We start from the raw sequence: 14090 nt of genomic DNA on the forward strand, positions 1-14090 counted from the left end.
ATTCATCACTAAGGCATTAAATTGATCAGACGTGACAGTAAAGACATTTATATTGTTACAAAAGATTCTATTTCAAATAAATGCTGTTCTTTTAAACTTTCTTTTCATCAAAGAATCCTGAAAAATAAAATGTATCATGGTTTCCACTCATATCTGAAGCAGCACAACTGTTTTCAACATGAATAATAATCAGAAATGTTTCTTGAGCATCAAATCATCATATTAGAATGATTTCTGAAGGATCATGTGACACTGAAGACTGGAGTAATGATGCTGACAATTCAGCTTTGATCACAGGAATAAATTACACTTTACTATATTTTCACATAGAAAACTTTTTTTTTTTATTGTTATAATACTTCATTACTGGTTAAAAATGGCTTAAAGCCCATGGGTTAGAGTACCCAGTAAGCCAATGTATAGAAAAATAATCTAGGAACTAGATTTAAATATAAACATATACTTATAAAACGCTATTTAGACTTCTGGGCCCGTATTCATAAAGATTCTAAGAATCCTCTAAGAAAACTCTTAATTTAGCTTAAAAACTTTTACGTAGGAGTCTTAGCTTAAAAGCGATTCGGGACCGATCTGAGAGCAACTCTGAGTAAGGAAAAGACAAAAACTTTCATCTTAGTAAGGAGGCGGGGTTGACCCCGTTGCTATGTATGACACAATCTTTTGAAGACTGTGATTGGTTGGTTGTCCAAGAAGGAAAAAAAAAAGTGATTTTAAGTATAGGGTCTATTCTAAGCCTTCACTTTGAAATGACATGCGTCATTTTTCCTATTTGACCGTTCTCACACACACACACACACACACACACATTATATATGTGTATATAAATCCTTTTTTATTTTTATTTACCATGCTGTTAATTTCCTATAAGGTATTTGATTGGCTTAGAATGATAAAAATTGTTCCACTCTTTCCAATTACACTGATTGCTGGCATGTCTATTTAAGTGGTGGTCTGAATGTTGGTTTTAATGTATCAAACATGGAATTTTCCCAGTTGCCAAATATCGTAATGTAGTGATTACTTTCATTTCTGGCGCTATGGCATATGCGCTGTATCGGAGATATTAGCGCGTCTCTAATAAGATCAGTCACAAACATGATCCCTGCACGATCTAATCTATAGCGTCTTATTAACTCACTGTTATTCATTGTCTGCAACACATTTCTTCTCCCTCTTCGTCTTTCTGCCATTTTCTCCTCTGCTAAAGAAACTCTTAAGCCTCTTAAAAGTCCTCGTCCGTGCTCCTAACAATTTTGACCTTAAGAGCTATTTTAAGGGTTAAGAAGCTTTCTGAATTACTTTTTTCTTTACTAGGATTTTTTCTTTAATTTTAAGAGTAAACGCCCACATTTCTAAGAATTTTCTTCGAATTTTGTCACTAGGAGCTACTCTTTGCATTAAGATTCTTTATGAATACGGGCCCAGGAGTCGTTTTTGTGAGAAGATTTTACTTCCGCATTTGAAAACCGCCGAACCGGAAGTGACGTAACATGAGGGAGAGCAGTCAAGTAAACAATAGGAAAGCAATGGATCGCAATGACAGCTCGGAAGCTGAGGAAATTGTAGCCTAAATGTTTACTCGTATGATATATATAATTGATATATATGATGATATCATATAATTATGAGCCTGATATGAAGCCAAGTGAGCAGGACAGGCCAGGGTTAGACAGAACAACGTGTGAGGAGAACAGGGCGAGAGAACAGTGTTAGCTTATAGATGTATTCACGTTAGCCGACGATATGTACAACACTATGCTCAGATCACAATACTGTACAGATTATTATCATCATGTATCAGGCAATAGCAAAACTAGTATTTAGACCCTTACCTGCATGTGTTGTGTGTGTCAGCCATTAGGAGACAGTTTCCAGAGGAAGAGGGACTTTATAAAGGCTTTGAATTGACCCATTTGGTGACGATGAATACAAAAAATGATCACAATCACAACTGTCTTACTGTATAAAAACTTTATATGTAGAAACAGCCAACACAAACATTAAAGTCGGTTTGTACAGATTGAAAATGAATTATAGAACATAATATATTATATTTATAATAATAATAATAAGTGTCGGTTGCAGACTAATAACAAACACATAAATGCATTACATTACAAGTTTATGTAGGATATGTTAATGAATTAAATTAAGACAGGCACATTTTGTAAAACAGATGTACAATAAGTGATGTCTGACGGATCCGTGAGCGTCATGTTTCCCCCCGGCGGCCGAACCACATGCTGATGGCGGACCATCACCGGGCGACCCGATGAAGGAGCCGGGACAGTGTGCACATATCGCCGGGATAATAATCATTCGGTCTATAATGAACGCTACAAAGTAGAAACAGAAGTGAAGTCCCGTCTCTTACCCTGCACAGAACGCTCACAGGCACGGAAGATCGCACCGTTTTTTTTTCTTATTCGGAAACCTGTGGACTCGATGTCCTGACAGGCCATAATTCACAATCATTTACCACGACGATGATTAATTGAAATACAATAAGCACCGAAAACACACTGAATCATGACCGCTCCCACTGAATACCAACCTACTCCGCACTGAGCGAACGCAGACCCGGCGAACGACTCCCTCATGTGGCGTCATTTGACGCGATGGTGAAAAAAAAGCGTTTTTTCAACACGGTCAAGGAAACTGTCACGTTTTCTATTAAATTTGTGCCCTTATGTCTTGCAAAACAATTTTTAATCCTGCATTTACTTTTCATATGGTATTTTCATACAAGGTTATATTAATTTTGAAAAAAGAAAAAAACCTGCAACATGGGCTTTAATGCAAGCATGAATGTATGAAACAACAACTAATCTAGAATATTTAGATTTTTTTGGCAAGAAACTTTATGCTATAAACCCACAGTAGAGAGATGAGTGTAAACTAAACTACAAACAGAGCAACATTCTGAACACGGGGAGATTGTAGAAACCGCAGATAATATTAGTGTGAATCTAGTAAAATAGCAGATGCATGTATGTTTTACTTTACCCAGTAAGATCCACAAGCACTTGAAGAGCTTCTTCATGGTTGATTAAAGGCGTCTGTCTTTCTTTTAGGATGGAGAGTGAGAGCGATACTCGTTTTATGGAGGACAATGTTTAGATGTGCATCACATGACCAACCGTGTCTCTCCTCCCTTCTGTCATACTCGCCTGTCTTCAAACAAACACTATTTACCATGTCAGTAACACTTTACAATAAGGTTCATTAGTTAACTACCTTAGGTAACATGAACTAAGAATGAACAATACTTCTACAGCATTTAGTAATATTAGTTCATATTAATTTCAACATTTACTAATACATTATTAAAATCAAAGGTTGTATTAGTCATGAACAAACAATGAACAGCTGTATTTTAATTAACTAACATTAACAAAGATTAACTAATATAGCAACAACTGTATTGATCACTGTTAGTTAATGTTAGTTAGTACATTAACTAATGTTAACTAATGAGCCTTATTGTAAAGTGTTACCACCTTGTCCTAATGTCTGTTGAATCAATGTGAATTTTCTGCAGTTGTTATTGTGAACATCTTTATTTCATGTAGGATTCATGAACCTGTGTAAAGAACTGCAGCACACATCTTGTGATCAGCACAGATTTTCAGTGTGTTTGACCACTGTCAGTTTACACAGACCTCACAGGTTAGGTTTCAATAACACAGACAAACAAATAAGTGTCAAATCAGCAGACTAAACCACTGGCACGCATGACGCCTAAAGGTAATCATGCTTTTCCCATTGCTGACCTTAACTTTGGACATCAGAGCTTCTCCATCCTTTAACTCTTTCCCTACCAGCATTTTTTTCCAAAGCAAGTTTCCAGCCAGAACCAGCTTTTTTGGGGGGGATGATTTCACAAAACTTTCGTGGCCCCTAGAATATGTTATTGTTTGAATATTAGAATAGACAATATATAAAAAGTAAAGAACTAAAAAAGAAAATAAAGAAAAAAAAACGTTATTCTAGCTTGATGCATTCTTTTTATCAACATATTATGAAAATTGTATACAAAAAGCTGAGAAAAATCTAGTTTTTTGGTCAAAGACTACATCCCGATAAGATACAGAATGATGATCAAAACATGGAGTAGATCGAGTCCATCAACACCTCAAAGCTTCACAGTCCCATACCTCTTCCTGGGTCGACATTTCATTCGGTAATGTTAGGCAGTTCTGATTTATGTGTTGTTTAATGTTGATGATCGCGTTATTTACATATGTATCTTTATACATGCTATCTCTTGTTTCTGCTTCTTTTCGCCTCTGTTTTAATCCAGAGATTCTGTACTCTTTTAGAAGATGTGTCATAGCGCCCCCTACCTTATAACGGTGAAAACACGGAAAGCTGGAAAATTCTGTCAATGGCGGGGAAGCATTGTCTAATAAATGACAGAAAATCCCATCATTGGTGGGGAAAGAGTTAAGATATAAAGCACTGCAATTGTTCTTGAGGGGAGATAATTATAGAAAATAATTATAGGAATCATAAGACACTGTCAAAAGTTGTACATTTATAGTTGTATTTCTGATGCTTTTGATTTTCTCAGTGAAGAAATTATTGGTCTGAATATTTACTAATCTAGCCACTGTACTAAATAAAACTTGCGGTAGATTTTTCCCTAAACCTAACTACGTCCAATTAATATTTATACTGTAGCGCGTCTACAGTCGACGTCGGCTGGGTGCTAATCCTATACCCTAGCGTGTCTACACATCGACACCGGCTGGGTTCTAATCCTATACCCTAGCGTGTCTACACATCGACACCGGCTGGGTTCTAATCCTATACCCTAGCGCTTCTACAGTCGACGTCGGCTGGGTTCTAATCCTATACCCTAGCGCTTCTACAGTCGACGTCGGCTGGGTTCTAATCCTATATCCTAGCGCTTCTACAGTCGACGTCGGCTGGGTTCTAATCCTATACCCTAGTGCTTCTACAGTCGACGTCGGCTGGGTGCTAATCCTATACCCTAGTGTGTCTACAGTCGACGTCTGCTGGGTTCTAATCCTATACCCTAGCGCTTCTACAGTCGACGTCGGCTGGGTTCTAATCCTATACCCTAGCGTGTCTACAGTCGACGTCTGCTGGGTTCTAATCCTATACCCTAGCGCTTCTACAGTCGACGTCGGCTGGGTTCTAATCCTATACCCTAGCGCTTCTACAGTCGACGTCGGCTGGGATCTAATCCTATACCCTAGCGCTTCTACAGTCGACGTCGGCTGGGTGCTAATCCTATACCCTAGCGCTTCTACAGTCGACGTCTGCTGGGTTCTAATCCTATACCCTATCGCGTCTACAGTCGACGTCTGCTGGATGCTAATCCTATACCCTGGCGTGTCTACAGTCGACGTCTGCTGGATGCTAATCCTATACTCTAGCGCGTCTACACATCGACGGTGGCTGAGTCTAATCCTATACCCTAGTGCGTCTACACATCGACGTCCGCTGGGTGCTAATCCTATACCCTAGCGTGTCTACACATCGACACCGGCTGGGTTCTAATCCTATACCCTGGCGCGTCTACACATCGACACCGGCTGGGTTCTAATCCTATACCCTAGCGCTTCTACAGTCGACGTCGGCTGGGTTCTAATCCTATACCCTAGCGTGTCTACAGTCGACGTCTGCTGGGTTCTAATCCTATACCCTAGCGCTTCTACAGTCGACGTCGGCTGGGATCTAATCCTATACCCTAGCGCTTCTACAGTCGACGTCGGCTGGGTGCTAATCCTATACCCTAGCGCTTCTACAGTCGACGTCTGCTGGGTTCTAATCCTATACCCTATCGCGTCTACAGTCGACGTCTGCTGGATGCTAATCCTATACCCTGGCGTGTCTACAGTCGACGTCTGCTGGATGCTAATCCTATACTCTAGCGCGTCTACACATCGACGGTGGCTGAGTCTAATCCTATACCCTAGTGCGTCTACACATCGACGTCTGCTGGATGCTAATCCTATACCCTATCGCGTCTACACATCGACGTCGGCTGGGTTCTAATCCTATACCCTGGCGCGTCTACACATCGACACCGGCTGGGTTCTAATCCTATACCCTAGCGCTTCTACAGTCGACGTCGGCTGGGTGCTAATCCTATACCCTAGCGTGTCTACACATCGACACCGGCTGGGTTCTAATCCTATACCCTGGCGCGTCTACACATCGACACCGGCTGGGTTCTAATCCTATACCCTAGCGCTTCTACAGTCGACGTCGGCTGGGTTCTAATCCTATACCCTAGCGCTTCTACAGTCGACGTCGGCTGGGTTCTAATCCTATATCCTAGCGCTTCTACAGTCGACGTCGGCTGGGTTCTAATCCTATACCCTAGTGCTTCTACAGTCGACGTCGGCTGGGTGCTAATCCTATACCCTTGTGTGTCTACAGTCGACGTCTGCTGGGTTCTAATCCTATACCCTAGCGCTTCTACAGTCGACGTCGGCTGGGTTCTAATCCTATACCCTAGCGTGTCTACAGTCGACGTCTGCTGGGTTCTAATCCTATACCCTAGCGCTTCTACAGTCGACGTCGGCTGGGTTCTAATCCTATACCCTAGCGCTTCTACAGTCGACGTCGGCTGGGTTCTAATCCTATACCCTAGCGCTTCTACAGTCGACGTCGGCTGGGATCTAATCCTATACCCTAGCGCTTCTACAGTCGACGTCGGCTGGGTGCTAATCCTATACCCTAGCGCTTCTACAGTCGACGTCGGCTGGGTTCTAATCCTATACCCTATCGCGTCTACAGTCGACGTCTGCTGGATGCTAATCCTATACCCTGGCGTGTCTACAGTCGACGTCTGCTGGATGCTAATCCTATACTCTAGCGCGTCTACACATCGACGGTGGCTGAGTCTAATCCTATACCCTAGTGCGTCTACACATCGACGTCTGCTGGATGCTAATCCTATACCCTATCGCGTCTACACATCGACGTCGGCTGGGTTCTAATCCTATACCCTGGCGCGTCTACACATCGACACCGGCTGGGTTCTAATCCTATACCCTAGCGCTTCTACAGTCGACGTCGGCTGGGTTCTAATCCTATACCCTAGCGTGTCTACAGTCGGCGTCTGCTGGATGCTAATCCCATACCACTGCATGAAAAGTGGGATTTTCGACAGTTACCGGCGCTGTAGATTGTCGTGGAAGTTCAGGTTTACGACTGCAAACGGCAATTTACAGGCAACACTGCAAACTGTCGGAAATTGTCGGAAATTGACGTGGGACTTGCTTGCCCCGTGACCCCCCTCCCTCTAATGCTTTGACATGTAAATGAGACTGCTGTGAGCTTTACAAATGCAAATGAGGGTAGCAGGGGGAGTTTTATCCCAGGTGACTAAAAGGTATTAACTTAATTCTAAAAAAATTACAATACAATACAATATTTATTTATAACGCACAATTAAAAACAGCCAAGGCTGACCAAAGTGCTGTACAGGGCAATAGATAAAATGCAGGGCAGAAACAGGACAATAGTTGTCCCGCAAAAAAAAGCCAATAGTTGTATCATAGTCAAGGGGTATTAAAAGCAAGAGAAAATAAATAAGTTTTCAAGGATGTTTTGAAGATGGAAATTGAGGGAACTAGTCTGATATAGAGGGGTAGACTGTTCCAAAGTTTTGGGCCTGCAGTCGCAAAAGTGCAGTCGCCTCGTTTTTTAAGTCTGGATCTGGGCACGATAATTCAATTCAATTCAATTCAATTCAATACCTTTATTTGTCCCCCAGTGGTATTAGTTTCACAGCATAGGAGCACACAAACTTACAACACAAATACACATAATATGATAAAATAACATAATGCACATTCTGATCAAATTCAATGATGTGTAGGCTACCTTACCCTCCTGGCATTTAGAAGAGAGACAGCAGACGGAACAAAGGAGTGTTTAAATCTGTTTGTTTTAGCAAATGGGAGTCTGAGCAATGAACCTGATGGTAGAAACTGAAACTGTAGATATAAAGGATGAAAACAGTCAGTCAAGATGGAGTTTGCTTTCTTAAACAGCTGTTTTTTGTAAAGATCCTGTAAAGTTTCTTGTGGAAGCCCAATAATTTTACTACTGACACTAACAACCTTGTTCAGTAAGTTCCTCTCTTTTACCCTCAAGAATTGAAACCAACAAACAAAGGAGAACGTAATAATAGACTCAATAAAAGAACGATAAAACAAAGTCATCAAAGTAGAGTCAACCTTAAATTTAGATAATTTTCTAAGACAAAAAAGACGCTGCTGGCTTTTCTTATGGATCGCGTCAGTATTTTTCTTAAATGTCAACTTGTTATCGAGGAAAGTGCCTAAGTACTTATAAGACTCTACCGATTCAACTGTCTGACCATCAATCACTGTGGTGTCAGGGGAAGGCTGAACACGTCTAAAATCAATGCACATGTCCTTTGTCTTTAAAACGTTTAAGGATAAAAAAGATTCCTGACACCATTTTAAAAAGTAATCAATCACAGGACCATGCGAAGTTTCAGTGCTATTCAACAGGCTCACTATAACTGAGTCATCCGCAAACTTCAATATATGACGGTTTTCAAAAATGCTACGACAGTTATTTGTGTACAATATGTACAGCAAAGGAGAGAGAACGCACCCTTGTGGTGAGCCAGAAGATGTTACAGATAGATCAGAAAATGTGCCATTTACTCTGACTCTTTGTGTTCTGCCTGTAAGAAAGTCCAAGATCCAGCCAACAATACTACCTTCCAGGCCAAAGTTATCCCTTAGTCTCTGGATTAGTAGATGAGGCTGAATAGTGTTGAAGGCAGATGAAAAATCAACAAACATCAATCTGACATGGTTGTTTGGACTGTCAAGGTGCTTGCAGATGTAATTCAACAGAGTTATGGTGGCATCCTGAACCCCTCTCTTGGACCTGTACGCGAACTGCAGAGGGTCCATCAGGTGTTCAGTAGTTTTCAGCAGTTCAGCTTTGATCAGTTTTTCCAGTGACTTCATAACTAATGAGGTCAGGGCAATAGGCCTAAAGTCATTTAATGATTTAGGATGTTTAGATTTACCAACAGGGACTATAGTAGACTGTTTCCACAGATTAGGCACCTTCTGATGAGACAAGGATAAATTAAAAATATAATTAAAAATCGGGCCTAATTGTTCAGCACAGTTGGAGAGTAATCGACTACTGATATTATCTGGACCAGCACTTGTTCTTATTTTACAGTGTTTAAAAGTTTTAACAACAGAATATTCATCAAAAAGAGGAGAAACTTGTTTTGATTCCAGTGCTGTATTTCTCAGTGATCACTGGATAAGAAGACAGTGATCACTGGATCTCAAAGTACGAGATGGAGTGTACGGGCAGAGGAGATTGGTCAGATATTGGGGGGCCGGTTTGTTAAAGGGTTAGTTCACCCAAAAATGAAAATTCTGTCAGTAATTACTCACCCTCATGTTGTTCCAATCATGTAAGACTTTCGTTCATCTTCGGATCACAAATTAAGATATTTTTGATTAAATCTGAGAGATATCTCACTCCTCCATAGGCTTCCAGAGGGACCGAAACTCGCCGGCCCAGAAAGTCAGTGAAGAAAATGTTGAAATAGTCCAAGTGACTACAGTGGCTCTACATTAAGTTTATCATGCGACGACAATACTTTTTGTGCGAAAAAACAACAAAAATAACGACTTTATTCAACTATTAGTGTTCTTCAATGTGGGCCTCTGACGAGAGTTCACGGGAGCGCCACGACGCATGCGCGAGAACTGAGCTTACGGCGTTCTTCTTCTACTACTACTTGTTACTGGCTGCTCACTCCTTAGGAGTATTATCGCCATCTACTGTACAAGATGACGTCCCGACATTGCCGGGAGCGCAAAACGGTCTGTTTACAAGCAGCTGAAGACGCGAACTGTATGTAAAACTGTATTCGTAAATATGTCCGCAGATTTCGATGTAGATGAAGATTTGATTTTTTTTTAACCAACCATACTTATTCGAACCAGAATACACAGACATTGAACTACAAGAGATGGAAGATGCTGCAACACAACCGCAGTCTGCTTCTGAAAGACAGAGAGCATTGGACAGCTGATGGTGTAAATGTAATCAGTGCCAAGCGATGCCTACTGAGGCCATCCTTAAAAATATTTTGGTTTGCCGTAACAGCCAAAAAAAAAAAAAAAAAAAAAAAAGGGGTCGGTTGGTCGGTCTATATAACATGAGTCCAGCGGGCCAGTGGCGGACCACCGGTGGCAAAGTTGGCGGCCCACCGGCGGATCACTGGCGTTTTGCTCATCGTTATTCTAGCGGACCTCCAGCGGCAGCCGCCACTTTCCCGACGGTGGTCCGCTATCGTGCCGCTGGTTTATAATAAGTGTTTTCTGGCGGACCACGGTTTATAATCAGTTACTCATGCTAACCAAAATTCACTATAATGGATAAAAAAAGCAATGTACACCAGTCTCAATAGCAGTTGCAAATTAATTTTTATTAAATTAATTTTCAGTGAACAGATGAAATGGATACATTTGCATTACATTTATCAGATTCTTTTATCCAATGTGACTATTAGTCAAGTACATTATAGGATAAGTTGTACCCTTATGAAAATTAACCATGGTTTTACCACAGCATTTGCAGTAAAACCATAGTTGCTAACAAAATGAACCATGGTTTCACAAAAACCAAGGTTTAAAAACATACGTTTATAGTCATGATTACCATAATTTTACAGAAATTATTACAGCAATATTACTTGTTGAACCATGGTTTGAAAAATAAATAAATAAATAAATAACATGGTTGGTACAGTTGTACCATAGTAAAACCATATAGTGCTTTTCACAATACAAATTGTTTCATAGCAGCTTTACAAAAAATGCATGTTCAAGGTTATACAAAATATCCTTTAATCAGCCAGAGGCGACTGCTATTCACTGGAGAGCATCTTTTGGCAACAAAGTAATGTCCATAAGATAATACAAGTCATGAGTTTAAAGTCCTAATTGCTATCCTTCAAAGGGTTGCAGATTTTTAACCCGCTATTCTTACAATGTTGGTAATATGTTAGAACAATGTTTACTCTTTCTCTTGGTTACGTGTACTGAGATATTCCTGTTTATTTGTCAGCAAAACTGTCATGCAAACCTTCCCTTACCTTCCCCGGTTTCACAGAAAAGGCTTAAGATAGTCCCTGACTAAAATGCATTTTTGAACTGTCTTAACTGGAAGCAACTTGCACTGACATATCTTAAAATATTTCAGGGCCATTGTTTTGTCTCAATATGCACACCAGTAATGTTTTTTTTTCCTTCTTTTTTTCTGAAGTACATTTTAAAAAGCTACTTAAATATCCTAATTTAACTAAGGCCTAATCCTGGCTTGATCTAAGCCCTGTGTGTGAAACTGGGCCAATGCAATGTAAGGATAATATCTGGCAGTTTTGTGTCCATCTATAGGTTCCACCATCTGAAGTCTTTTTGAGTGTTGGTGTCATTAGAAGTCTTCACGAGTGAGGCTGGATCCACACTAGAGCTGCTGTAATCTCTAGTGAACTTGCTGAGCATCCTGAGATAGAAACAGGGAAGCAACAGGAGAAAGATTAGCATTGCTGCTGTCATTTTATTTTAGGCAAAAGATGATCATGTGCACTTTTTATTATTTCATCACATATAACTGTAGTGCAAGATTATGAGATGTGTAAATTGAATGCTTGGCTATACAGAGATGTGTCTTTAATCTAGATTTAAATTAGGATCATGTTTCTGGGCCCCAAACATATCAGGAAGGATATTCTAGAGTTATTCCCTTACATTCTATTGAATTAATAGGAAATCGTCAGATTTTAATGAGAAAACATGACCTAACGAGTCAGCATTTTTATATTTGAATACTATACATTCTCACAATGCAAACATCCTAAACATTTCTGAGTATTTGCAATGTTGAAAACAGTTGTGCTGATTAATATTTTTTTGTAAACCAGTGTAACATTTTAATCCACTTTCTTTTCTCTCTCTCCAGGATTGTTAAATAGACCCAACATATATAAATGGTAGTTTACACTACTATTCAAAAGTTTGGGTTCAATAGAATTATTATTTTTATAAGAATAGAAAATACATATTTTTATTCAGCAAGGATGCATTAAATTGACCAAGAGAGAGAGTAAAGATTTTTCAAAAAAATGCTTTTTTTCCCTTTCTATTCATCAAATAATCCTGAAAAACACAAAAATGTGAAGCAGCACAACTGATTTCAAAACTGATAATAATCATAAACGTTTCATCAAATCATCATATTAGAATGATTTCTGAAGGATAATGTGATGTTTTCCATAGAAAACAGTTATTTAAATGTTTTAATATTATTTCACAATATTATTGTTTTTACTGTATTTTTAATTAAATAAATGCAGTCTTGGTGAGCATAAGAGACTTCTTTCAAAACATTTTTTTTTTTTTTTACCAACAACATTAGAGTATGTTTGAAGTTTTAGTTTAGTTCCTTTATTGTCCACAAGTGGAAATTTGTCTTTGGCTTGGTTTTACTTACTAGTCATATGGGTGATAGCGCCTCAGAGATGATGATCAGCTCAACTCTGCTATGGTGCAGGGCATCTGCATGGAAGGATAGGAACACAACTAACCATTTGCCACAGAGCCAACAATATTATTATACAATGACAGGTTTATTAAAAGGACAGAAGCTACAACAGAAGTGAAATGCAGAAAAGAGAAAGAACAGACAATGATTTCTTAATTAGGATAACAAAATGTATGTTTTTAGGTTTACTTTTTCATTGTGTTGTGTTCAAAACCCTATAACACTTGTGGTGTTCCCGGTCAAAAATAACTGGTCTATACAAAATAGCTTATAAATCACTTGTTATGCTATATTATCACCCAATTCTGGATTCAATATTTTTGTCAACTTGTTTTCTTTCAGTTACGACTGTTTTTATATTTCTATTTGCATCTGATTAATCGTGGGCCTCATTTTTCTGAGAGTAGGCATTTATGAATAATTTTGAAAATATTAAGTAAAATATGAACATGTTCATTATGTTCATATACACATATGTGCTTGTGTGCTTGCAAACATCGAGCCCTTGGACCTGAGCATGTGTGGATACATGCATACACACGCTGCCCAAACACACACACACACACACACACACACACACACACACACACACACACACACACACACACACATTAAAACACAGAAACTATTTTGAATATTACACACATTCTTTTTCACAGAGAGAAACTTGATCCTACCCTGAACTGCATCTAATATTCATTTATCCATCTGACATTGATAAACACAAAACAAATCAAACTTCCTTTTGAAACATTAAAGTAGACTAGTTTGATCAACAGTGCAATGTTTTTCATATTTTATTTAATATTTCCAAAATTATTCATAAATGCCTACTCTCAGTTAAATGAGGCCCACAATTAATCAGATGGAAATAGAAATATAAAACCAGTCCTAATTGAAAGAGAACAAGTTGACAAAAAAACCAATGAGATAACATTAACTAATATTTTCGGGAAAAAGAAATTCTTCTCTGTTATTTAATGAGCTTCCTCACCTCACCTGTGTTTCCCACTTCTCTGGCAGCAGCTTTCTTCAAAAATGTCGACATTTTGGAGCTTTCCTCTGTTGTAGATGGATTATTTGTGTTGCTGCTGAAATCACAGAACAATTTTTATCAATATTTGTTTACCATTGAGCTAGTTTCAGCAATTTTTAAGTACTCCATGTAAGTGACGTCACCGATTAACAGTACGTTTACGATAAATTAGCTTACGTCCAAGCAAAATCTTTACAAAACTATCAAAACCTCTCATCTACACATAAGATGTGATTAAAGGCCCAAACTTTCATAAACAAAAGCTCAAGCTATAAAGTTAGCCTACCTCTTCTGAAAACGGTTGAGATGCTAACGGACTTTTTCAAAGACACTAAACCATTTCTATAAAGTAAATATTCAACAGAAGCGTGTCAATTACAAGTAAGATAGAACTCAAGAACAGTTGTGTGTATTATTTGTGTGATTTTAGAGG

The sequence above is a fragment of the Leuciscus leuciscus genome (genome assembly GCF_965113295.1).
Source record: "Leuciscus leuciscus genome assembly, chromosome: 2".
Classification (NCBI taxonomy): domain Eukaryota; kingdom Metazoa; phylum Chordata; class Actinopteri; order Cypriniformes; family Leuciscidae; genus Leuciscus; species Leuciscus leuciscus.